General features: G+C 37.8%; 1 protein-coding gene across 2 annotated transcripts in view; it reads left to right on the forward strand.

Annotated features, from left to right (window-relative positions):
- Positions 1-1953: 1953 nt before the first annotated feature.
- Positions 1954-24419, forward strand: part of LOC140847987 (serine/threonine-protein kinase TAO1-like) — a 230117-nt gene continuing 207651 nt past the window's right edge. Inside the window, exon 1 of one of the 2 annotated variants that reach the window (XM_073230034.1) lies at positions 1954-2286. The gene's annotated coding sequence lies outside the window, so the exon portion shown is untranslated. The remainder of the gene's footprint in view (positions 2287-24419) is intronic. The other variant, XR_012128394.1, reaches the window with a different exon arrangement.

Here is a 24419-nt window from a genome sequence, read left to right on the forward strand (position 1 = left end):
ATATTTGTAGTAGTAAAAAGGGCACTGATGGGCACACAATGGCATGATGTGATTACAGAGATATGAAAATATTGCCATTGGATATTCCTAATCAAGTACTTATAGAAAGCAAGGTTCTGCATGATCATGTATTAACTACCTTAGAACACTTTATTCAAACTAGGGAGTAATTAGACTGGATCATTACTCCTAACGGTGCTGGCGAGAATGGGTAATGAAAAGAAGGAGCTCAGGGATTCAAATTCCCAAGTCTAACTCTTCATTAGTGACCTAAATCATCTCTTTGTGTCCTAAAAGCAACCCTTATCTCCTGTAACTGCTGGACTGAAATTTCTGAACACCAAACCCCTTCTCATCCTGCAAGTTGCTGAATTACAACACAACTTTAATTATCACCTCCATAGGATATCTTAGGATAAAGCAAAGTTACTGATTAGGAAGGAACAGGACCCTGAAATTTTGAATAGGAGATATGGAAAGATCCCAGTAAAACTGAAGACATTGAACTTATCAATTATGCTCAGTCTTCTTTGCTATAGAAGCACCTATTGTTCCCCTACAAAAGATTAACCATTTTTTGCATGAAGAACCTATAATAATCTCTCTTTGCTGTAAGACTGAAATTAGACTCAAATTCCAGCATGTTCCAAAGGGTGAGGTACAAAGTTTGACCCGTGAAGGGCACTACACACCCAAATAACTGATTTTTTAAAACAATTTATGTAGAATAAAATCTGGTGAATATGGGTGGACTAGGTCACATGGGTGTGGAATCATCATGGAAAGAACATAGGGTTCGACCTGAATTTATTCATATTGGCCACTAAGGAGAGATCCTGGATTTGATGTTTTAACTTGATATGTTTGAGAGGGCAACAATATGGCCTATTTTAAATGAAGTTAATATGCTACAACTTTGGCTTGGCATAAAGTAGAGGCAGGTAATCAAGGACTAGGGATATTGTAATGTTAGAGTGTACTTAGCATATAGATATTCTCAATTTCCCCTGGAGGGTCCAAAGCACAAACCTTTCACCTTGACTATGAGAAATGTACCTGTAAGGGAAGTCCCAGTATTCTTGAAAATTTCTGTGGTAGTAGCTTCTGGTAGGCCAGAAAGTAGAGTAGGAACTGCTATCATCAAACTGTGACCCCTAAAATGTAATGGTAATAATGGAAGCCCAGAGACCAGTGTCCTCGCTATGGCACTTAATTGTCAAAATAAGTTGACAAGGTGAATGCTAACAGGCTACAGACAACCAATGCAGTAATCAGAACACTCTGACTTGCAGAGAACTATGGTATTGGCTAAGTTATCACGATGCACCTAGAAAACAGATGCTCAGTGTATTAAATTCTTACTTAATCTATGTAAGTGGAAGAGTTCTAAGTTCAGTTCTAACAGAATTCTAACTTGAATTATCAAAAAAATATAGTCACAGCCCCTCAATCAAGTCCAAAACTTGAGCCAATGATCAGATTCAGAATCACATGAATGAATAGAGTTAAGGCCTCCCTTGAGGAAAGAAACTGTTATTTTAGTCTAATAACATATACGTCATTTCAGGTGTGCTATTCTGGCCCATTTACAGATTGGTCTAAAAGCAACGATTTTGAGAGAAGCCTGCAATTAAAGAAGGCTCTGCAACAGGGTCAGGACACCATGTTGATAGAGGTTTCCTTAAAGGCCTGAAGCAAAAGAAAAACAAAACAAAAGAGATAAGTAAGAAATCACATACCATTTCAGCTGGCTCTGTGCTAGGTGCCTCTTCTGACGTTTAGCTAAGCTTTCTACTGCTCCACTTTAGCGCGCATGTCCCGGTTGGTGAGCCTCGAGAGCCGCCTGAGGGAAAAGCCTCGCCTGAGGGAAAAGCCCCACGCGGGCGCAGTCTTTTCTGAGCATGCGTACGCACGGCTTTTTAATACGCCGTGACGCATTCCCGAGTCCTTTCTGGAAGCTTTCAGTACGCCACCGCTCCCGACGAGCGTCTCTCCTCGGCTTCCCCTCCCGGACTCTCTCATGTTTACTTTTTACCTCAACTGAAATCTTTTGTCCGGGGCAGCAGAGAGTTTTTTCATTTGTCTTGAGAGCCCTGAGCCTTGGCTCCGTTACCGCCCTGACAGAATCCAATTTGGTTGTAACCCAGCGAAGTACCTTGTATCCGTTCTTTTGGCGGCCGAGGCCTATGTTAAACGGGACCGGTTTCTTGAGGAGGTCGGCCGCTCTGTCTGGATGGAACCGCGGTTGTGTCCCGGGAACCTGGACTGCCGTCTTCAAGACCGCTGGTGAGTCGGAGGTGTGGTGGCGGAGAATAGGGAAAATGCTGCAAAGCTCTTTTACCATTTTAAGGTAGCTTTGCCTTGACTTAGCGTTCACTACTGTAAGCCTATTTTCCAGTGCTACATGGTGATTCTGACACATTTTGCACATTTTTTCCCCCATTTTTGTGGAGAGATGAGTCTTGGAAGCTACCGACTGTTATTGCTAATGTCATTCTTCTTTATGTTAACTTCTGAAGTCAAGCAGTGTAAAAGTCAGTATTCTTTTTTTTAATACTTAAAAAAATGTTCTCTGTCCTTTGTTTATATATATATATATATATATATATATATATATATATATATAAAATGTAACATTTGAAAATGCTTAGGTTTTGATAGAGACTGCACAAGTTAAATCTGTAGATTAAGAATAGACATAATGATAATGAGCTTTTGAGTGCATGCATATAATATACTTTGTTAATTAGATCTTTAAATTTTCAGGAAAATATGTGATTTTTCTGTAATTCTGGTACTTTTGTCAAAGAACATTTCTAAGTACTTTATTCTTTTTGATGCTATATGTATTTACTTGCTCTTTTAATTTCACTAGTATGTGGAAATAGATTTGATTTTTGTATGTTGATCTTTGTTCTAAATCCTTGCTAAGCTCATTAGCTTTCATAGATTGTGTATGTGTGTGTGAATAATTCTTAGGATTTTGATACATTTCCATATTGCTTGTGAATAAAGTTGCAAAACCAGGTACCTTTTCTCTCTTTATCTTGCCTGGTTGGCTGATTGCACTGGCTAGAAGTTCATGTACCATACTGAGTACAAGTGGTGAGCAAGAGTGTTTTTCCTCACTCTTGATTTTAGGGAGAAAGCATTTTTCTTTCACCTTCCCATGTCTAGTAGCTTTTTATAGGTGCCTGTTTTAGTTGAAGAAGTTCACCTCTGTTTATTGTTTGAGAGTTAGTTGAGTGTTTTCCAAAAGCTATGCCTGTTTTATCTTAGGCCCACTCTGACTCTATGCAGAGTGCATTAAAACGTACTTTGCTCTTGACTTTGGTCTGTCGCCTGACTCTATCTGACTTCCCTGTGACTCCGAGCCCAGTCCTTTCCTTCCTGACACATCTACTGTGAGCGTACTCCTTTCACCAAGTCTCTTCATATTATCTTGCATTTAGGTCCACTAAATGTTATCTTTACACGTTAATATGGTGTTCTTGTCCTCCATAGTGTCAAATATGCCAGTAAAAATCATTATTAAAAAGAAAGCTGTAATGTGAGGTGAGGTTTCCTATGGATGAAGAAACATTTAGTATATATGAAATAAGTAGGAAGGAATACACTAAAATCTAATGGTAGTTATGTATCATCAATTTTCAATTTTATTATTTTAATATTTTAAATAGGTTAAATCATCATCATTTCATCAAAGAACACCCCTACAACTCTTGTCCAAATGCTATCATCCCCCTATGGATAATTTTTTCACAGATTTTACCACTCTTTTTTAATTGAACTGGAGTTGACATACAATATTATGTTAGCTTTGGTGTACAGCACAGTGATTCAACATTTACATACATTACAAAGTGCTCACCACAACAAGTCTAGTTACCATCTGTCACCATACATAGTTATGACAATATTATTGACTACATTCCCTAGGCTACCCCTTACATTCCCATGACTTACTTATGTTATAACTGGAAGTTTGTACGTCTCAATCTCCTTCACGTATTTCATACGAAATATTCTTTTCTCTATTCTGTTGCATTGATCTATATTTCTGTTTTTGTGCCAGCACAATACTATAGCTTTACAGCAGCATGGTTTTAAATTCGTAAGCATGATACCTCCAGCTCTGTTCTCCTTTCTCAAGATTGCTTTGACATTTTTACCCACTTTTTAAAAGCTATCTCACTTCCTTTATACATCTAAATTGCTTAGGAATATTAAATGTTAGGAGCAGATTAAAATAGGTTAATACAAAATGTATCATAGTGGAGATATAATGCATGGTAGTGTCACCTAGGAAAACTTTTCAAGGTGTGTAAACAAGTAAAGCTTAAGAGAAATCAAACATTTAGCTTTACCATATCTGCGATGTGTGTTGCAATGCGAACAATTTTCCCATAGATTTGGAGTACCTTTTGCTATCTAAAGGTGCCTATATTGTTTAGTTGGTTTATAAAAGATAGCAAGGGAAAAATTGTCATGCTCCGTATTTCAGTTAGTGTTGGGCAGGGAACTAAGATATGGCAGTGATGAGTAAGAGGGAATAATTCAGTAGCAGTAAGGTTGGAACCAGAGGGAAACAAGAAATCATAAGCCATAGGTATTTGTCAACATACTGGAAATATATTGACCTTCCGCGAGACTAAAGAGGTATTTAAATAACCGGTAATTTTAATGACTAAGGCAGCTATCTGTATTAAATTTGGTTTCTTCACATATAAAGCTATTTGAACTATGGCGTAAAAGTACACATGAGCCCCCAGCCCTTTCCATATTGTGCTTGTGATTTATTACTACTATTTTTCAAAGTTTGGAATATTTTGAGTCCTTTGTCTGAATTATTCACCATCTGTTTGTCTCCTTTGAGTCACCATTTGCTCTATTGTTGCTCAGAAACCAATTTGCTGGTATGGTATTCCAAAGTTTACTATGTGGCTACACTACTACACATTGGAGTTCAGAAAAATATGTCTCTGAAGCTCAATTTACATATTGAACCAAAATGCAGTTGTTTAAGAAAGTACAGAATGGTTACTGTTCTAAAGTGGGTCTACCCGAGTCCAAAGAGATTTGATATAATCAGTGATCAATTCCATGCAAGGAGTATAAATTTCACGTAGACTAACACTAACAGCTTGCAGGGACTTTAATGAGTGAGTTCCCATGTCTTTTAGGATCCATACAAATATGCAGCATGATAAATGAGAAGAACTGAGAAATATATGCACAGTCCTTCATAAGGTAATTACCCAAGGGGAGGTTACATTAAAATAGGTATTTTGTTCAACTTTTAAAGTAAAATTCACATATTTTTACTTTAAAAATGGTAATGTATATGAAATACTGCCTAAGTATAAAATCACTGTTCAGGTGTTTTCACTACAGTGAGGGGATATGAGAATATTCAATTTAATAATTTGGCCAAGTTTTCAAAAGGTCACAGTAACCTTGAGTTGACAGTTGACATGAATAATTTTCATATGCAGTTGTGTAAACCTAATTTGGGCATAAACCTCAAATTCTGAGAACTCATAATTTACTTTCTGTTGAAACCAGCACCTCAGTAATAGTATATGATACGACAGTATTATCTGAGTAACATTTGTATGTGAGACATCAGCATGGCTAAAAATATTAGATGGAAAACTGAACTTCTTTCCCTAAAGAAACATAGAAAATAAGTATACTCTCAACAGTTTGTCTATTCTTTTTCAAAACTTTCACAAAATTATACCAATGTAACTGTCCAAAGAAAAACAAAGTGTTGTTTTTACTGTAAGAGAGATGAAGTAACTGCACATCAAATTTCACTGGTAGAATGTTTCTCAAATATGAACAGTTAACCAAATAATGATTTATTTAAAAGGATAATTATGATTGTTATTTGTATGAGCCATAATAGCCCATTTACTACAGTGTTAGAAGCTTACTGGGACATATTCTGTGTCTAATTTGTGTAACCAGGATGAGGGACCCAGGATTTAGGCTGTACATACTATGATGTTGCTATTTCTGAGACATTAAATCCTCCAGAAATGTCAGCTCTACTGTTTATATCATTTGGTGATATTCAGTGGTCTTGCTTGTTTTCCAGCTTTTGGGGTTGCATCTTTCCAAGGCAAATTTATATCGTTTACCTAGCACACACTTCTCTTAGAAAAGAGATAGGATATATTGCAAATCCTGTTATCAACTCCAGTGTTACCACAAATTTCTAAATGACAGGGTCTTCCAATTAGATTAATAAAAGTGATCTCCAAAAATTGTACAAACTGACAAAACGTATTCTTAGTTTATACATTACCTCATTTTATTTCTTGTAACCATTTTATTTGGGGGTGGAGGAGATGGGTGAACCAGCATCTCTTTTATTCTTCAAAATGGAAAGGCAGAAAAGACAATAGTTTATAAGCCTGGCTTCAACAATTTGATTTGTTTTCAAATACAAAGAATCTGACACACACACACCCCTTATATGTGTTAGTTTCCAAAGATAGTGTGAAACCTACCTATCAGTCCCTACATGTGCTTTTGTTACCTGCCATCAGGAGTGAGAATGCTTCTCCTCCCTTGAATCTGAGCGAGTCCTGTGACTGCTTTGCCAATAGAATGTGGACAAAGTGAGGTTTGGGGGGCTTCTGAGCCCAGGCATTGAGAAGACTTAGCAGCCTCTGTCACAGAGCCCCAAGGTGCCATGTAAGAACTCCCAAGTTAGCCTGCTAGAGAGAGCCACATGAAGAGAATTTGGAAGTTTAGACACAACACAGAAGGCACATAGAGTAGTACAGAAGCACCAAACATCCAGACCCAGGAAACATGGCCCATAACCATCCGACTGTATCTATATGAGAGACCTCATGCTAGATCTGTGAAACAGCCTTTCAGCTCTGTTCTGGCCAACCTACAGAACCATGAGATAAAATATAATGGTTGTTGGTTAGGCCACCAAAGTTTGAAGATATTTTGTTATTTGACAGTATTGAAGTGAAAATAGAATTTGTTATATAGAAGTGTCATTTTATAGTTGCAAAAAAACATAAAATGTATGCCATTCATTTTTTGGGACTATGTGGTGAGTAGAAGCTGGAAGCACCTTGAGAGACTATTAGCTTGAAGAAAGGAAGGAAATTATTACTCGAGCTGGGAAAGAAGGGGTCTTAGTTAAATAAAAGCAAAATAATTAACAAAACAGTTAACCCAGCCATCACAAAAGATTGAATGTGTACCCTAAAGATGTTGCTGGTCTGGCTAAAGAGATTTCTAGGCAGAATTTTTCATAGTGTGAACTGTTTTTGTTTTTTGTTTTTTTGGTTTGATTTAGAAAAAAAAAAACCGATCAGTGAAGTACAGGAGAAGCCAGATGAGCTAAAAATAGAACTCAATTTGGCAGGATAATTTAGTGAAACATAAAGAAGTAAGAATGCTTTGGCTTCAAAAATAAAACTGGGTTGTTCTGTTTTTCCTAGAAGGCCAAAAAGAAATAAAGTAGAGAAATACCCTCAGAGTAAAGGTCAAATTTAGGGCAATGCCAGTAAAACCTCACCTCAGTGTAAATCTTATGCCTACGATTAGTGCAAACCCTTTTGTTAAGCCTTAGAAAAATATCATTTGTTAGTACTAGGCATTTTCACCTAGGAAAAAAGGGCTCTAGGTCAAAAATAAGGTTTTCAAGAATATTAAGGTCATATTACCTCAGAAGGCTCACAGAAGATCCAAGGTAAAGAGTATGACTTTGAAGGGAAATATGAGAGGTATTTTTTTTAACCTAAAGGAATTTATTATAATTTGATACATAAAAAATCCAAAGGAAATTGTATCATGTTGGACTGAATGGAAGAGTCATGATTCATAATGAAAAGACCTCCAAAGACCTCCTTGGGCCCTCAAAATCTGTTAGGAGGATGCAGACTGAAAGTGCTACTAAACTGCAAACATAAGTAATTTTTATATAAAAGTGAGGTTAACTTAGAGGGCAAAGTAAAATCCAGGAGGATGGTACCAACGTCTAAGGGAAGCCATGTCAATGGAGTTGGAAAATCTAATCAATGAACTAGATAATATGTTCTCAGCTGGATATGAAAATTGCTATGAGATATTTATTCCTCTTTTCCTACCACTTTCCCCTTAATTTGAGTGAGAGCCAACTATAGATTCTCTGCCCCTACTCACTGTTGTATGTTGAGAGAATGGGGTAAAAAAAATTGTTTGTATTTCTGAGATCTTCACTCAAAAGGGGACACTATCCAAGGAGGTGAACCTGAGAAATCACATCAGAAGAACCTCACCCACACTGGTCTTTATTTAACTAGGGAATTTTAGAATTCAAGCTGATCCTGTAGAGAGATATTTTTGGTGTTCTAGTAAGGGAATGGGTATATTTTGGCATATAGAAGGAAATTGTTATAGGCAGAGGATGAATGGTCTCAAAACTTCTATCCCTGGCAGCATGCAAATGACACTCCTTCTATCAGGAGGTAGAACTTAGGACTCTCCACTGGAATCCAGGCTAGAGTGACTAAGTTGACAAGAAGAATGCAGAAGAAGTAGCATATTGGAAGGTCTGAATCCAGGCATTAAGATCATTAAGACAGCTTCCTCTTCTTCACTCTTGGAGCTTTAAAGACATCATGCAGGAAATCCAGGCTACCCGGTAAATAGAAGTCCATATGATGAAGTACCAGCTATAAAGAGAAATGCTGCTTGGTGAAGTACAAGTTTACAAACAACCACCTTCAGCTGTGAGACCAGTTCCTGTATGACTGCAGCCATGTGAGAGACCCTACCAGATCAGCAAAGAAGTCATCCAGCTGAGCCCCATCCAAACTGCAGTCTATAATACAATGGCTGCTCTAAGTCAGATGTTGACAGCTGTTTTTGGCAGAGGGTCACATATTGAATATTTTAGGATTTGTGATCCATATATGTATGGAACCTTTCTTGCAACCCTTTCAAAGTTTGAAATACATTCTTATGTAACAGGTCATACAAAACCAGGCCACAGGCTGTAGGCAGTACTCTGTCAACACCTATTTTAAGCCATTAAGTCTTCAACTGGCTTATTATGGAACAGCATGTAACCAAACAGTATATAATCATATTTAAATTAAGGGACTTAAATTTAGCAGCCTATTTAGGAGTATACAGACATAGTAGAATAACAAAATTTCATTGTTTTTAAAGTAAAGAAGGTAATATTCTTTGATGTGATTTCTCAAACAATAATACACAAGATAAAAGTATTGGAAAGTAAATAACCACTAATTCACTAATTCTGGGAATAAAAGGTAGCATTACAAGTTTTATTTTAAATATATTCTAGTCATTCAAATATACTGTGAGTCTCTGAGTTTCAGCTTGCCACCCATATATTGTAGAACAATTATTTAACAAATATATATGCTTTATTTTGACTTGCTAAAATCATCATCGTGTTAGCTCACAAGAACCTTCAAACTCACACACATACCAGTGGTGTATGTGTAGACTCCTGTTACTTATTTGTCTTGTTATAAAATTATTTGTCTTCCTATAAAACTAATTATTGAGTACCTTGAGTACCTATTTTGGGCTATAGCAGTTGCTTAGTACTTACGTAGGGAATAAATAATAAAATGTTTGCAGTATGTACTTGGATAGAGAAAGTGATTTAAAAGGAATAAGATGCACATAGTTAAAAGCTGGGAATAAAGTAGGATACAATTTTTAATATGTATTTATATCCACATGGTCATTTTCATAGAGTACTCAGAATATTTACCAATTGACTGAAAATAAGGTGAGACAATTGGGATGTCAAGTGAATGTTATGATTGGGAATTTAGACAAAGGCATATTTATTGCTAAACTTTTAGAAATTTGATTTGTTAGTGATTTTCTGTATGTATTATTTTTGGTATAGATATAATCAGAAAAAACAAATATTTCTGAAATATTCAGAAAAAACTACTTTGTCTCATTAGCATCCAAATTTTTGGTTGTAAAGCAAAATATTGGAGGATATACATATATAGAACATCAATAAAAAATATATATATTGATAAAAATGGAAATTGAGATGTTTCTAAGAGGAAATATAGAAAACACTTAAAATATTTTTATCATAAGTGAAGGTCCAGAATTACTACGTAAGTTCTGTTCTGTCTTTGATGTGGGTTAACTCAAGTGTACAAATAAGCAAAACTTGATTCACAAGTCTTCATTTGGAATTTTTGTTGAATGTCTATTTCTTAAGTATTTTAGTGACAAGGCCGTTTCATTCCCTTGTCATAAATAAGTAGCAATACAACATGCCAGCTATTTTTGTTCAACACTGTTGTTTATTAGTTTGCACTGTTATGTCCCTGTAACATCAATTTCACTTTGGTGCTTCCCTGATAAACATGACAAATTGTAGATGATCCTTTTCCTACATTCTCTAGCACATATAAAAATGCAAATATTCCAAATTCCTATGTAGATTTAAAAAATCCTTTTAAGCAGGATAACCATACAGACCTTGAGGTTTTTGTGAAAATGCCCCCTAAACATCTCAATCACTTTAGCCACTGTTAACATTTATGCTCACTGTGATGATGTCTTTACGTAGTTCGAGGGAAATACCCTTTCCTATTTCTCACAGGAAAATAGAATGACAAGGACTTGGACATTACTTACTCTAACTTAGAAGAAAAAAAGAAAACATACACATGCATACTATTGTTTGGTCCACACTTAAAATGTTTACCAGCCACAAAGTTCTTCCACATTCCACTTCTCTGGCACAATCCATACCTCAGTTGAAGTTTCAGTTTCAGCTAATTTTACTTTATATACTTTAGTGAAATTTGAGGTTTATAACTAACAAGTTAGTTTGTCTCAGTTCTGATAAAAGAATTAAGGATCACTGATCCCATTAACTAAATTTTACACTCCAAGATTAACCACATCACCTTTGAGAGACTTCAATGTAGTATTCCTTAGATATCCATCTGATGCTGATAAACATTTTCCCATAGAAGTCCCAACATCACACACCTGTCTCTTTTAACTGGATCATTGTAATGTCAGTCCACATGGAACAAGTGTGCTGTGACAATTAGCTTTTATAATTCAGAATTCAGTACATCCTCTGAGTAGACTTTTTCCTTCTGCACAGGATGCTTAATATTTTATAGATAATTTTTGCTTGTTCTTCCATTCAAAAATGAATTCCCTGCATACTCCCATGTTAGAATTATGTAGTCACTATTTTGTTGTGTAGAAAAACGTAGAGGAACATTTCTGGGAAAAGAAAAGTTCACTATAAAAGAACATTGTTCTCCCTAATTACATATTTTATGTTGATAAAACAATGCACACATTTTCAAATGTTTTAAAACTATTGTTTAATTGATCTGTGACCTTTTTACTCATTTACTGAGTACAAGTGCCTTATAATGGAATCTACAAAAAAGCCAGTAAGGCTATTAAGTAATGTTAGACAGATTTGCAGGATACAGTATCAATATACATACATACTAACAGAACCTGGAGTGGAATTCCTGGGTCAGATGGTATTACAATCATTTTAAAGCTCCAGACTGGAATCTGGCCAGTGAAAGGGCTGCAGAAGAGATATGGAGAATCCTCTTTCTGTTGGAGTAGTTTGTCACCAGGATCTCTGACTTTCATTGACAGAGTGTTTCCTAATTCTCAGTGGATTCAGCTCTCAGCTCCACTGTTGACTAGATGTGTATCCCAAGGCAAATTACCTAAGCTCTGTAAGTCTCAGTTTCTTCCTTTGTAAAATGGGATAACAAATCTAGTTATTTGGGTGGTTATAAGGATGAAGTGAGATCACGCGTCTGAGTACTTAGCACTGGGTCTGGTAGGTAGTCAACCCTCGATAAATGGCAGCTCTTACATGATTCCTAATACTCTTATTCAACTAAAAGATCAAAAATCAGTCTACTCGTCCTTCAAGAACGAGCTTAAATGCTCTCTTATTTTTAAGGGAGTTAGTTGTACCATTCCTCATCATTTATTCTGCTCTTAGGTTTATTATAGAGTATATAATGAGTTTTTCCATAGGCTTTTCTGTTTGTTTTTTTTCCCGACGAAACAGGCACAATGTCTATTACCATTTCACCAATACTTGGACTTGTGTATGCCTTTTTGTTATTTTTTTAATTTGTTGGGCAGATATTTAAGTGACTTACTTTGAAAGGATTCCTCTGACCCTATTACGCCTGGGGGATCATAACGGGTCAAAAGCAGAATCAGGGGACTAGTCAGGTTATTGCAGTGACCCAGGGAGAAATGATGGTGACACAAGCTGGTGGTTGAGGCAGTGAAAAGTGGTCATATTCTGGATATGCTTTGGGACTAGAGCTATATACCTGGAAGAAGAGGAATGAAAGTAACAAGAAATAAAAATAAGTAATAAGAAATTAAAGAAAAGTCTCTCCCATTCTGTTCAAATTCAAAGAAGGAGTTTGGTTTGGTGGAAAATTGATAAGCCCGTAGTTGGCTCTGTTCTCCTAAAGAAACTTAAGGCTTCTTTTTTTGTGTGTGTGTTCTAGAAAATTCAGTGGTGCCGTATTTTTGGCTTTCCTAGACTGACAATATTGGCTTCACTGTAAATTAATAAGCAGTTTTGACATTCTTTTTTCTGATAGAATTATGCACATTTCCAACATACATTTTTCATTTTTGAGCTGCTATTTAAGAACCACTAAGAAATTTGAGAAGTCAGGGAAACCTTGTGTAGGTTGGTTACTTGACTGGCTTTCAAAATGTTTTCATTTTGAAATGAATGAATATTCATACATTTATTGAATGTCTGCTGTGTTCCAGGCTCAGTGTTAGAGGCAGTAAAAAAAAAAATCACTCTGAATTGAACTATATTTTTTGTCCTTTGTCTATTATGATTTGAATGAGAACACTAAGATACATGATTCTAGGTAACATTTACTAGTCATTCACCATGTGCGTGGAACAGTGCCTTAGTGCTTTATATACATCCTCTTATTGAAATCGTCACATTAACCCTATGAGGTAAATGTTATTTACATTTTGCGATGAGGAAACTGAGGAACAGGGAGTTAAGTAACTAGTTCAAGTTCAACCTGGGATTCTTATTGTAGGTGGTAGTCCTAATCCCCCTGGCTCTGAGTCCTTCTCTCTGAGGTTGGGCAGACCTGCAAAGTCTGAGGAGCAGGGACGACTCCACTGATCAATCCTCACAGAAGCCCGACTCTTCATCTGCCCTTTATTCCTTTTACATTCACGTCAAGTCCTGCCTCTATGGTAAAACTATTCCAGATTATGCTCATTATTTCTGCCTCCTCTGAGCTCTTTGGAGCTCCTACATCACACACGCAGGAAAGCCTCCTTATTTCCAGTGAAGGGGTCTAACAAAAGAATGGAGAAGGAGAGGAATCATTGGAAACCTCCAAGTGGCAGATGGGCTTCTGTATAGTTTGCAGTATCCTGTTAGTAGGCAAAAGGGAGGACTCTCTAGAGGGAGCTCTTCCTAAAGAACTGACAGCTTCAGGGTATCAGACCCAATTGAGCACAGGAGCAGGTCCCTACCTGATCCTTTATATTGTTTCTGTGAGCTCTTTCCTTCCTCTTTCTCTCCTAGCTCTTCTTCTGACCTGATGGGTAATTGTATGGAGACTGCTAATTATCTGTCACTATACATCCCCTTTCTCTGATAGGAGAATGCCTTGGTTTTAACTATACAGATGGCTACCCACGTAGGGACTACATTTTCCAGCTGTCTTTGCAGCCTGGTATGGTCATGTGACTAAGTCCTGTCTAATTGGAAGTAAATGTGTTGTTTTCCATGTTTCATCATTAAAATGAAGGAGTCTGTGCTGCTTTGCCTCTTTCCTTCTTTCTTTCACTTGGGAGGTGGTGAGAAGTGGAATACACTTTTAGACTTAGACTTGGAAGTTGCACAGTGAAAATGTCAAAGCTGCCCTTCAAAGCCTGGGCTGCTCTGTAAGAGAGATCAACTTGACTCTTGCTTAAGCACTGTATTTTGAGTTTGTTTTCTACAATTAATAGAGAATTTGATACTTAGAACTGGGCTACTGACTTAACAGAAAAGTAAAATATATGCCACTAGCTAATCATTTGGTCCTCAGGAGTGGGGCACACATATTATAGGCTGGAATGCTTGATCTGTGTTATGTTTTAGTGAAACATTCGATAACACTCATCTGCAATACGTCGGGAGGCAGACTATATGCCAATAGAGTCTCTGTCTGGCCAAACTTACTTGGAAAACAGCTACAATGTTGATGTGTGCTGTCTGCTTTGGCTACGTTTAGCAAAATTCTGTAACAGGAAGTTGAAGTCAGGCTAGTTGTTAGTAGTGCTGATAAAACCGTTTTTACAGGGATGGGGCCTCAAGCCTTTAATGCTTCCCTCTCATTACATGTCACACAGAAATTGAGACACACCTAGTGACAAAGATCAGATAAACAATGTTGTCTACCCACCTAAACCCATTATTTCAAATTATTTCAAGGTAGATACAATTGAATTGAGAGAAAGAGGAATGGGAAGAAAATTTTGGCTGTGGTTGCCCATAAGGGAACTAACTGGAAGCAAATAGGTCAAATGACTACAAAGATTGTGAGGGGATATTGGTATCAAAGGAGCCAGGAGCCTGTCCTGGGAAAACCTGTGACTGTTTGATAACGAGGCTCCCGAACATACACAGTTTGTGGGTGGGATCGGGCTAGTGTAGAAAAAAAAATTCTTATAATGCATGTCATATAAAAATTATAAATCTAGCTAAGAAAATATTAAATAACATTTTTTCTATCCTCTTGAAAAAAAACATATTTTCATAATGACCTGTTATGTGCAAGTTAGAATTTAGACTCCTGAAACTCGTTTGGCATTTCACGGCAGCAGGGCATGGATAGCCAACACGTGGCCTGTGGCACATCCGCTTCTCTTTCCTATCACATTTCTCTCTTACATTAAAGAGCCTTGTACGCACATGTTGACATGCTACTCCTGACACCAGCATCTAAATCTGTGCACAACCCTTTAGGTTCTGCCAATTCTTACTTGCTAGGAAGTCCCAGAAATCTTGTCAGTGGCCTTCTTTAAAGATGCAAATTCAAAGGACTTTCAACAGTATGGTTGACGAGAGCAGGAAAGAGGCAGATAATGTGAAATGCATTTGTTACTGATTAAAAATGATATGGCCTGTGTTCATATTCCCTAAGGCTGAATAATACATAAGGGAAGTCAGAGGATGTTTCAGAGCTTGGAGAGTGGGAGGGAATTTCATTAACTCAGGTGTGTTATTGTAATCTCACCACAAATGTGGTCTCGAAATCCATTTTAATTATATTCTCTAATTGTCTCTGCACAACTGAAATGAATGGACTTTGGGGGACCTCCAATGTGCTAACATTGTACAGAAGGCAAATAAAATACTGATTTTCATCTTCCAGTAAGACAGAAACTTTGAATTTGAAAACCAGATGAATCAGACTTTCTTACACTGATGAAGACTAACTGGACTGTAATAGAATCTAAACCCCCAAGCAGTAGTGATTTACTGAGAAGGCTTACAGTAGCTGTCCTAAGGATGTTAGACTGCCATTAAAGACATGCTTTCCAGGCTAAGCAAAGACTTCATATTTATAGCAAAGGTACTGTGTGGCCTTCTCAAATTTCAAAGGCCTTTTGAAAGCACATTTAAATGGAAGGTCAGACACCACCACTGGTGGGGTCAGGGCTGTCTAAGCGCTGTCTGAACTGGGGAAAGAAATAGGTCTTCACCCTCTTTCTGTTTCTTTTAGAGGCAACAGGTCCCTCTGAGTGTCTCCACATCTTAGGTCTTCTCTAGGAACTAAGCCGTTTCCTCTCCCATCCACACCTTGAGGCCACCTTTGTTTGACTCCTAGAATCCTCTCTCCTTGGTGGGGAAATTAGAACAGTGAGAAAGGAAAATAAGGCACATTGTAGCAGAGGTGGTTAAAAAATTACATTGATGTAGAGTGGAAGCTACAGACTGGCTGGCTGTGGGCAAATATGATCTTTGTTTAGAAAAATCTGAATGAATATTTAAAAATCCTGGACTTGACATAAGAAAACACGGATTTTCAGTTTCCGCAGAAATATTCTGCAACACTGGGTCTCGTTCTTGCAGGGCTCCCATGAGCTGTGGCTGGACCCCCGGCAGTGGCCTGGGCACACCCTCTCTTAGTCCTCTGGCTCCTCAGGGCCCCGTGGCTAAATTAGGTCAGATTTGCAAGAGCACTTTCCTGGAGAAGGGAAGAGAGCGCAGGAGAGTGTCAGATCACAGCACGGATTTGGTCCTTTGACCCTTTGATGGAAAGAGAGAAGGAAGTAAGTTGGTTGGGAGGAAGACTCCAAGCCAGCAGTGCAGTTCCAGGCAGATGGGAAGTCTTAGCAACTGACCTGCCACAGAGTCCCCTGACTCCCAGCAAAGGGCCTTTCCCCTGAGCCCCTCCAGCCAGCCCAGGCTGGGAGCAGCGGTTCATTAGCCCCCTCAGTGAGGGATCTGAGCAGGGCGTTCACATTTATAACTGTGTGTGTCCACTGGCTGTAGTCTTCCGTCTTGGTGTGTATAAAGAAAGTGTGCTTAGGTCTCTGGCAGTTGATTTTCCCATGCCCCACTGTTCTCTGCTTCACAGGCTGTTGTTGGCATTGTATTGGTGTCTTGTGTTTCAAGCCTGAGAAGTTAAGGCCACAGGAAGCATATTCTTTAGTCTTTTAAATTATGAAGAACAGGAACAATAAAGCAACAATGAAACAAACACTCAAACAAAAATCCAGAGGTTGTATTGTAATGAAAGTAATAGTATTATAGTCATTGTCAGTTTTACACCTGTATTCATTCATTCATTCATTCGTTCGTTCATTCATTCATTCATTCATTCATTCAAATACTGAATATTTACTGTGTATCTGGCACGAGAATATACATGAGGGCTTTCAAATTACCCGTAGAGGTACCCCTCATTTGTTGGTTTGCAGAAATACAAAAGTAGTATCTTCACCAAAATAACAGAATAGGCCATAGGATTTCTTTTACAAATATATCCATACCTAAGCAATTTCCTACCTAAACATTTTCTATTGTGTGTGGCCGTCTTGCAATTTTTTTCTTTTCTCTCAGCTGAGAAGCATTCTAGGCCATCCTCCCAGTGTGAGGCATTTTGATGTGGGCACTTCCTTGGCTGGTGATGACAGGCGATTTTATTTTCTTCCCTTGTTTCTTGGAACAGTTTCATTCCTTATCACACACTTGACCCGGCCTTACTGTCTTTATCCCTCAGGCACTGATTTTGTTTTTCAGCCCTTCCACATCTTTACACATTATTATCTGATAATCAGCAGCTGGTGGGAGGCAGGCTCTATGAAGGTTGCTTTAGGTGGTCCCAGTGGGGGCTAAGTAGAACATTCTGGAATTTACAGCTATGGCATCAGTTAATCCACATGGTGTCTGCTTTGTGGGAAAGAGAGAAAAAGAGGTCATGACTTTGCAGTCACCTCGAATGTTCTAATAACACTTCAAACTGTAAACACAGTTCAGTTTCTAAACATGAATTTCTAAGTCCAGAAAATAAGCAAAATACAGAACTTCACTTAATGTTAGTTTTTTCCCTGCTTCCACCTGGAGCCCACGTACGCCCAGCAGCTTGCATTGGGAGTGACGGTGGGGTTGCTGTCTTTTCTTACCTTCACCCCTAACTAACTATTATGTTTGCCCATCTAAATAGGGCATCTAGGGAATGATTCAAGGAAACAAGTCTTGAATTGTGCTGTCAGATTATACCTTTGCCCCCTCTCTGGCCTTATACATGTGTGAAGTTCATTTTCTTGCTCCTAATAATTGTCAATGAAATACAGTGAAGATTTCAGCAAAGAAGTGAGGATTTGAGAACAATGGATCTAAATTTTTTTCAAAATTTGGTTGTTGTTTCTAGTGAAATACTTTTTTTGTCCGTGAATAGGCGCAATACTGCTCAGTTGATGATCAGGTAAGGTAGGATCCTTTCCCTATTATATAGACTGAAAATATTAATATTCATAAATATTTATGAGGGGTAGTTCGAGCTTTTTGTCCCATTTCCATTATATTTGGGTCTCTTTTACATAGTACTACTAAGGGATTAATATTTTCATGATGAATAATCTCCTTCATCTTCTAAAACTGCATGATAGCCGATGAATTGCTATTTATTTCAGTACAATTACAAACATAAAAAGATTCTGTTTCACTCTAGGGAAAGGAAAAATTATTCTGTTTTACAGGCATATACACTTTCATATTTATATCCAGAAGAGGCAAAAAAAATAAAGGAAAAGAAAAAAAAATGGGACAGCTGCTTCATTAACTTGCTTTCTCCTCAATCATTTATTGTATTAATCATGACTCCTTCGATGTCTCCTTTTATTTTCCAAAAGCCTGTAACCTTCTTATTTGACTGTTCCTTTATATTACGTTTTGATTTTGCCAAGAATTACAAATGAAGTTCACAAAAAAAGTTTATTGCCCCCAGAGAATATTACTTTATTTGAGATTGAAACACGAATTAATATCCCCTCTGTTGGTGTCTGAGAACTCATTGCTCCTTCTCCATTGCATTTAATTTTAGTATAAAGAATAATAGCTTGCATTATAACTTCTGAAGGCTTCTCCAACTTTTACTTAGTTCTAGACAGTTTCTCATTTTAATTTAAGGGGAGTTTTATCCTTACATTTTAGCACTGCAGAAATCAAGAACTTGTAAACTGATTGACTTGGAAAGGATTGAGTTCAAAATACATGAAGGATATATATTCTCACCTCATCAGGAAGGCCAAATTTGAAGAAATTTAAACAAAAGGAAGGCAACAAAAGGGAACATGGGCTGTGTTTTTAGGTCAGTAAAATATAGTCAATTAAGTCAATAGTTTGAGTCAAGATGGATGATGAACTGCTTGACTAAAATAAGTATGAAATTTTTGGCATCATAAGAACACAAAGTTTAACTTGGGCTATATGATGACAGTTCAAGGTGATTATATATTTATAGAATAACCAGAGTAGCTGGTGAATTTTTTTTTATCCATGCATTGGGGGAGGGAGGAGAGAAGAGGTATTAATTCATTTGCAATTTGATATAATTCAACAAATTTTTTTGAATGCCTATTGTGTTCTGCAGCCTTTGCTAATCATTGGAATTGAATAACGTTTAAATCAAACAATTAATGACTGAATTTTTAGTTTTAAACAAATTGATTTGTTTGAAGAGGGCAGGGGAATTCTGTTGCCTTGGACAAAGATGTCAAGTACAGAGTCATACAATGACCTGCTTTACTTCCTCCGGACTCATGCGGTTGTCCTCACACGGTCCAGATTCACTGAACTAGAATCCATTAGATTATATTTTCCTCCGTGTTTAGAGAAATGCTTGTCTGACTGTGTTTTACAGAATAGCCCAGGTGAGGTGACATCATACCTTTATTTATTTTAAGGATAATTTATTTTAAGGTGACATAAGTAATTTTCTTATCCATGATCTAACATTGGTGAAAACACACTTAGGGAGGAGGCTGGACTTCACTCCTTTCCTGTTTTCCAAACATTCGAGGCTATTTAATGGCCTACAGTCTAAATATGCACATCGAAATTGAGTATTTTCTCTCCTAAGGCATCGTAGCAATCAGAACTTTCCTGAAAATACTTTTCATTCATCAGTTTCTATAGATTTCTCTGCCATGTGGAAAGAAATTTGTTGCTGCTGTGGGGGTCTAGGCAGAGAAATTTAAACTTTGAGGGTATGTGTATTCTGTTCCGTATCATCTGTTCTACTTTACACAGAGCTATTTTCTTTTCTTCGATCTGTTCACACTCTTGGGGTACTCATTAGAGACAAAAGATTTTACTGTTGCTCTAGATTTACAGAGATGATTCAGTCATGAGCCCTGCTCTGTAAGAGCTTATAATGTAATGTGTGTGGAGACCTTCAAAGAAATAAAATAATACAAGCAAATAGAAGTAGATACTGTCAGAGATGTACACAGTGGTTTGAGAGTGATGAATCTCCCCAGAGGGATCAATAATGCTTCCTACCGAGGTAGCATTTGAATTTCTTATGAAGGATGAAAGAGTTTCTTTTTCTTCCTTCCAGTTTTCTGTATGTGCCAGGGTGGGAGGCATTTCTGGTGGTGGGCTGAACAAGGGTGTTCCATTGTGAGATGACCCCGAGGACACTTTTCAGAATCCCTTGGCTGATGGGCAGGAGATCTGAGGATTAAGTTGGGATGAGGTAGAAAAGTAGCTTAGGACCACATTGTGATGAATTTTTCCTGCAGTCAGTGAGTAGTTCTTGAGTAGTGAAGAGATGGTATCTGTCCAGGCAGCAGCCTGAGGGGATAACATTGTTACAATCACAGGCAGGAAAACTGTGGCATTTGTCTTAGGAAGAAGTGCTGAGGGCTTTGATCAGCAGAGAATGAATGAAAGCAAGCAGATGTGTGAACCAAAAGAATATGTGTTGCAAAGAAGTGTCTTGCAGAGATAATGAAGAAATTTGGACTATCCAATTCTGTGAGGAAGTTCCTGTCCACCTGTTCAAGTGGTGGTCCTGTTCCAGGGGACCTTGGTTTATACTGGGAATAGGAATCATTCTCCCCACATAGCAAAAGACAGCATTTTCCTGTTTCCATATATATCGATGGGGTACCTACTTGCAAACAGCAGAGTTATCCCTGGCTAGTTTAGTTAAAAAAATAATTTATTAATGGTCATTTAGAAGGTGCAGAGAGATGACTTAAGCTATAAAATCGGGTACAATTGTAGGATAATATGGGAGGATCTTCTCATGGTCGTTGTTGTTCAGCCCTTGTCAGTCAGGGCAGAATGAAGTACATCCAACCAAATGGTATTTCTGAGGAATTCAATTGCTCCATTCTAGTTTGGTAAAGATCAGTTTTCCCTGAATGAAACAGCTGTAGGTCATTACGGCATTCCAAATTCTAGTCTCATATTTGTATCAGATTGGAAGGATGTTGAAGTCACAAGTTTGCATTTGCATTGAAAGGATGTTTTCTGAAGTCTACATCAAGAAACAGGATTCACAACATAGGAAATGCAGGCTTATGCTAGGTTTTGAGAGGAACGAGGTGTGTGTGTGTGTGTCTGTGTGTTAGCAGAGAGAAAGGATTCCATGACATTTTGAAGACATGGATTGACAGCTGGTCTCTGGGGCTACTTATGTTATTTGGTTGGGCATCAGTAGCCTTAATTTAATTTCCTCTGTCATCCATTTAACTTGATTCTGACATAACCTTGGAATACAGTATATTAGGGATTTCCAAAGGAAGTATTGAGACACATTTCTTCGTGTTAAGTCCGGGTTTCTGCCTACATGTGCTATAAATAAAAACAGGCAATGAAGTTCAACCCAAAGCACAATGCTTTTACAGCCTCTAGATTTTTGACATGGCAGGTAGGAAGGAGGTGAAACGTGGGATCAGTGTTTGGGACCCAGATGTTGGGTTGTCCGTTTCCAGCTTGGTGAGTGCAGGCTCTGCCAACTGTGGAATTTTGAGTTTTTGTCTGGGGAATTGCTTTGCTTTTTGGTTCTTTTGGCTGTGAGCAAATGCTCTGGAGCTGTGTATGGAACCGATTAATTTTTCTTGGTTTATTATCTCATTTATATGGATCAAAAGTCAAATTTATACAGTTTAAGAAGTCAAATTGGTCCTGAGAAAAGAGTACTCACTGTTTCGAAAATCAGCATCCCCTCTCTGCTGTCTTCCCATTTTGTCCTCTCCAGAGGCAACATCTTTCAAATGTTTTTACTGATACTTTAGTATTTGCCTGTGAATCTCTAAGTAATTTTCTTGTATTACTCCTTAACGTTTTAATTTTTGAAACTATCAACTGGTTTCCTGTCATGGAAAATGAGGATTTCGCTCTTCCCTCTGCATTCTTTATACATTTACTGTCTCTGCCTTCCTAGCGAACTGCCTCTTAGTATGATTGTTTTATTTTCGTCAATTCAGTAGCTAATGTTTACATTTTATAACATGAAAATAATATTCACAATGGACTTGGATTTGATAGTCTGTGTGCCTCATAGTATGTACATATGTTAGGGGCCATCTTAAGTGAGAGATCAAGGCATAATTTCCTACATTATCGTCTATGGTATTTTTTTTTTTCCTGAAAACCTTTTTGTTTTTCCTGAAGTTTTTAGTTCTTTAGTTTTCTATGTACTCAGTACAATGAACCCCAAATTGAGACACTGGCTGTTCTACCAATTTCCACTCCTGATAGAATTTCTCCCACAAAATTTTTTCTGCCCTCATTTTGGCTGGTCGACCCCTCAGCCTAACTTTCACACTGTCTCTTGGAGGACTCCCTTGTCTCTCTCCTGTGTGGGATCTACTTTTACCTGCAGTGTTCATCTTGACTGACACTTAGCCCTAAGCCAGTCAGGCCCAGGATATGTCTCTGACCCAATTCTCAGTCTCACAAGATTAGAAACACCTGTGTGCTTATTGGGTAGGTCTCTGGATCTCCCTAAGGCTTGTTTGATGGGGTCCAGTTACTTCTCCTCTTTTGTGAATGATACCTCTGCTCACAAAAGTACCTGCTGTTCCTCAGATGTTCTTTAGCACTTCTTGAGAACACCCCTCCACAGTTTGGCTGGTCCTCAGCTGTGGACAGTTAGGAACAAGCTCTGACTATCTGCTCCTCATACTGACTTTTTACCAGCTCTCTTTATTATGCCTCCCTCTTTACTCCCACTTTCAGAACTGTTAGCAGTTCCTAGCCTTTAGGGAACTTGGGGCAAACCAAGCTGGACTACAGCTTTTCTAAATTCTGTATTAAGATTTAGTTTTCTTGAATTCACTAAGGCATTTCATATTAATCTTCTTGCCATCTTCAAATATCCTATCATTTTCTCCTCATTTTTGTGAATTTATGTGTTAAGTAAAACTTATATCATTTTAATCAGGTTTTAGAAGACAGCAAAAGTAGGTAAATGTATTCAGTTTTCCAAAAAGCCCACAGTATGTACATATTTTAAATGTACTCTTTCCCCATCAATACAAATTAAAAAAAAACATTTAAATCCTGTCTACGTTTTCTCTCTTTAGATACCAAACATTAAACCTGAACTACTGCATAACCACCAAGGAAATCCTTTTTAAAGATACTTGTTATACTTGAAATATTTATTGTCCCAATACAAGATATTAATCATTTCAAGCTACATGTTTTTAATTACCAGGATTATTAAATGACCTTCCAAAATAATTGGGGATGCATTACAAAATGTCCTGCCAGAGGCATGCTGGCCCTTTAAAAAGGGCGTTGCCCATGTCTCTTGGTGAAAAGGAAAGTCACGTGTCATGTATTACAAGGTTCCGATGTTGTGGAATGGATTGTTCTGTGAGGAGTGAGTGCCGAGTCGCTGGAGACGCTCACAGAGAGGCTGAGTAACCATCGACTAGGGATTTCCGTGTGTTTATATGAAGTTAGAATTACTGACATCTCAAAATCTCTTCCAGTCTCTATGCAGCTATGAGTTTTGGTGAGAATTCCCGTCAAATTTGCATCCTTGAATATTAGCTCTGTTACGGTATGATAACCTTATGCTATGCCTGTAAGAACTAACTTGTTTTAAATCCTGGGTTCCATTTGGGATGGTTCTGTGTCCATTTTATGCACCATGTGTTGCTCATAAGTTAGGGTCCAGAAATTTTTAAAGGAAGAAGAAGGGGGAAGGGAGAGAAGAGTTCAGGAGAATTCCAGAAAAGCAGCAGCAGTCACAGGAGTTGTAAGCTGTTGTGCATTATTACAACTTAGCCTGTGGTGGGCTCACTCCAGGAGAGAAGGCCATGAAGTGCAGGGTCAGCTTGGAGAGTCCAGTCAGCATTTTCTTTCTGTATTCTTCTTTTCTGGATAAAAACATTTTAATCCACATTGAGGTAGAATAGCAGTCAAACATTACACTGCACCTAGGTTTTAGAACCTTTTTACCCAGCCCTCTATTTTATAGATGAGGTAATTTAACCTCAGAGAGTTTAAGTGAACTTGGCCAGACAAATGAGTGCTCAGAAGTTGAGTACAAAAGGTTGTTTGTTCCCATACAATGAGATTTTCCTTTTCCCCCAGTGTTTTGTCTGAAAGACAGCTTTGCTGAGGAAAAAAATTCAAGAACTCTCCAGGTCCCACTGGCTTGTTGATGATAGTGGTATCGATGGGAATAAAGAGGAGAATTAGTTCTGTGTTCTGTTAGACATGATTTTTTTTAAGCACCAGCTGGCAGTTGGTAACCCGCGCTGTCTCTTCCTCTTCCCCGGAGCACTGGAACAGTTTATAAATCTTTCCCTCTTTTCCTTGGAGACGTTAAGAGGTGGGACTCACAGGTCAACAAGCTGGTGACAGC

This window comes from Manis javanica, chromosome 2 (genome assembly GCF_040802235.1).
Source record: "Manis javanica isolate MJ-LG chromosome 2, MJ_LKY, whole genome shotgun sequence".
In the NCBI taxonomy this organism is placed as follows: domain Eukaryota; kingdom Metazoa; phylum Chordata; class Mammalia; order Pholidota; family Manidae; genus Manis; species Manis javanica.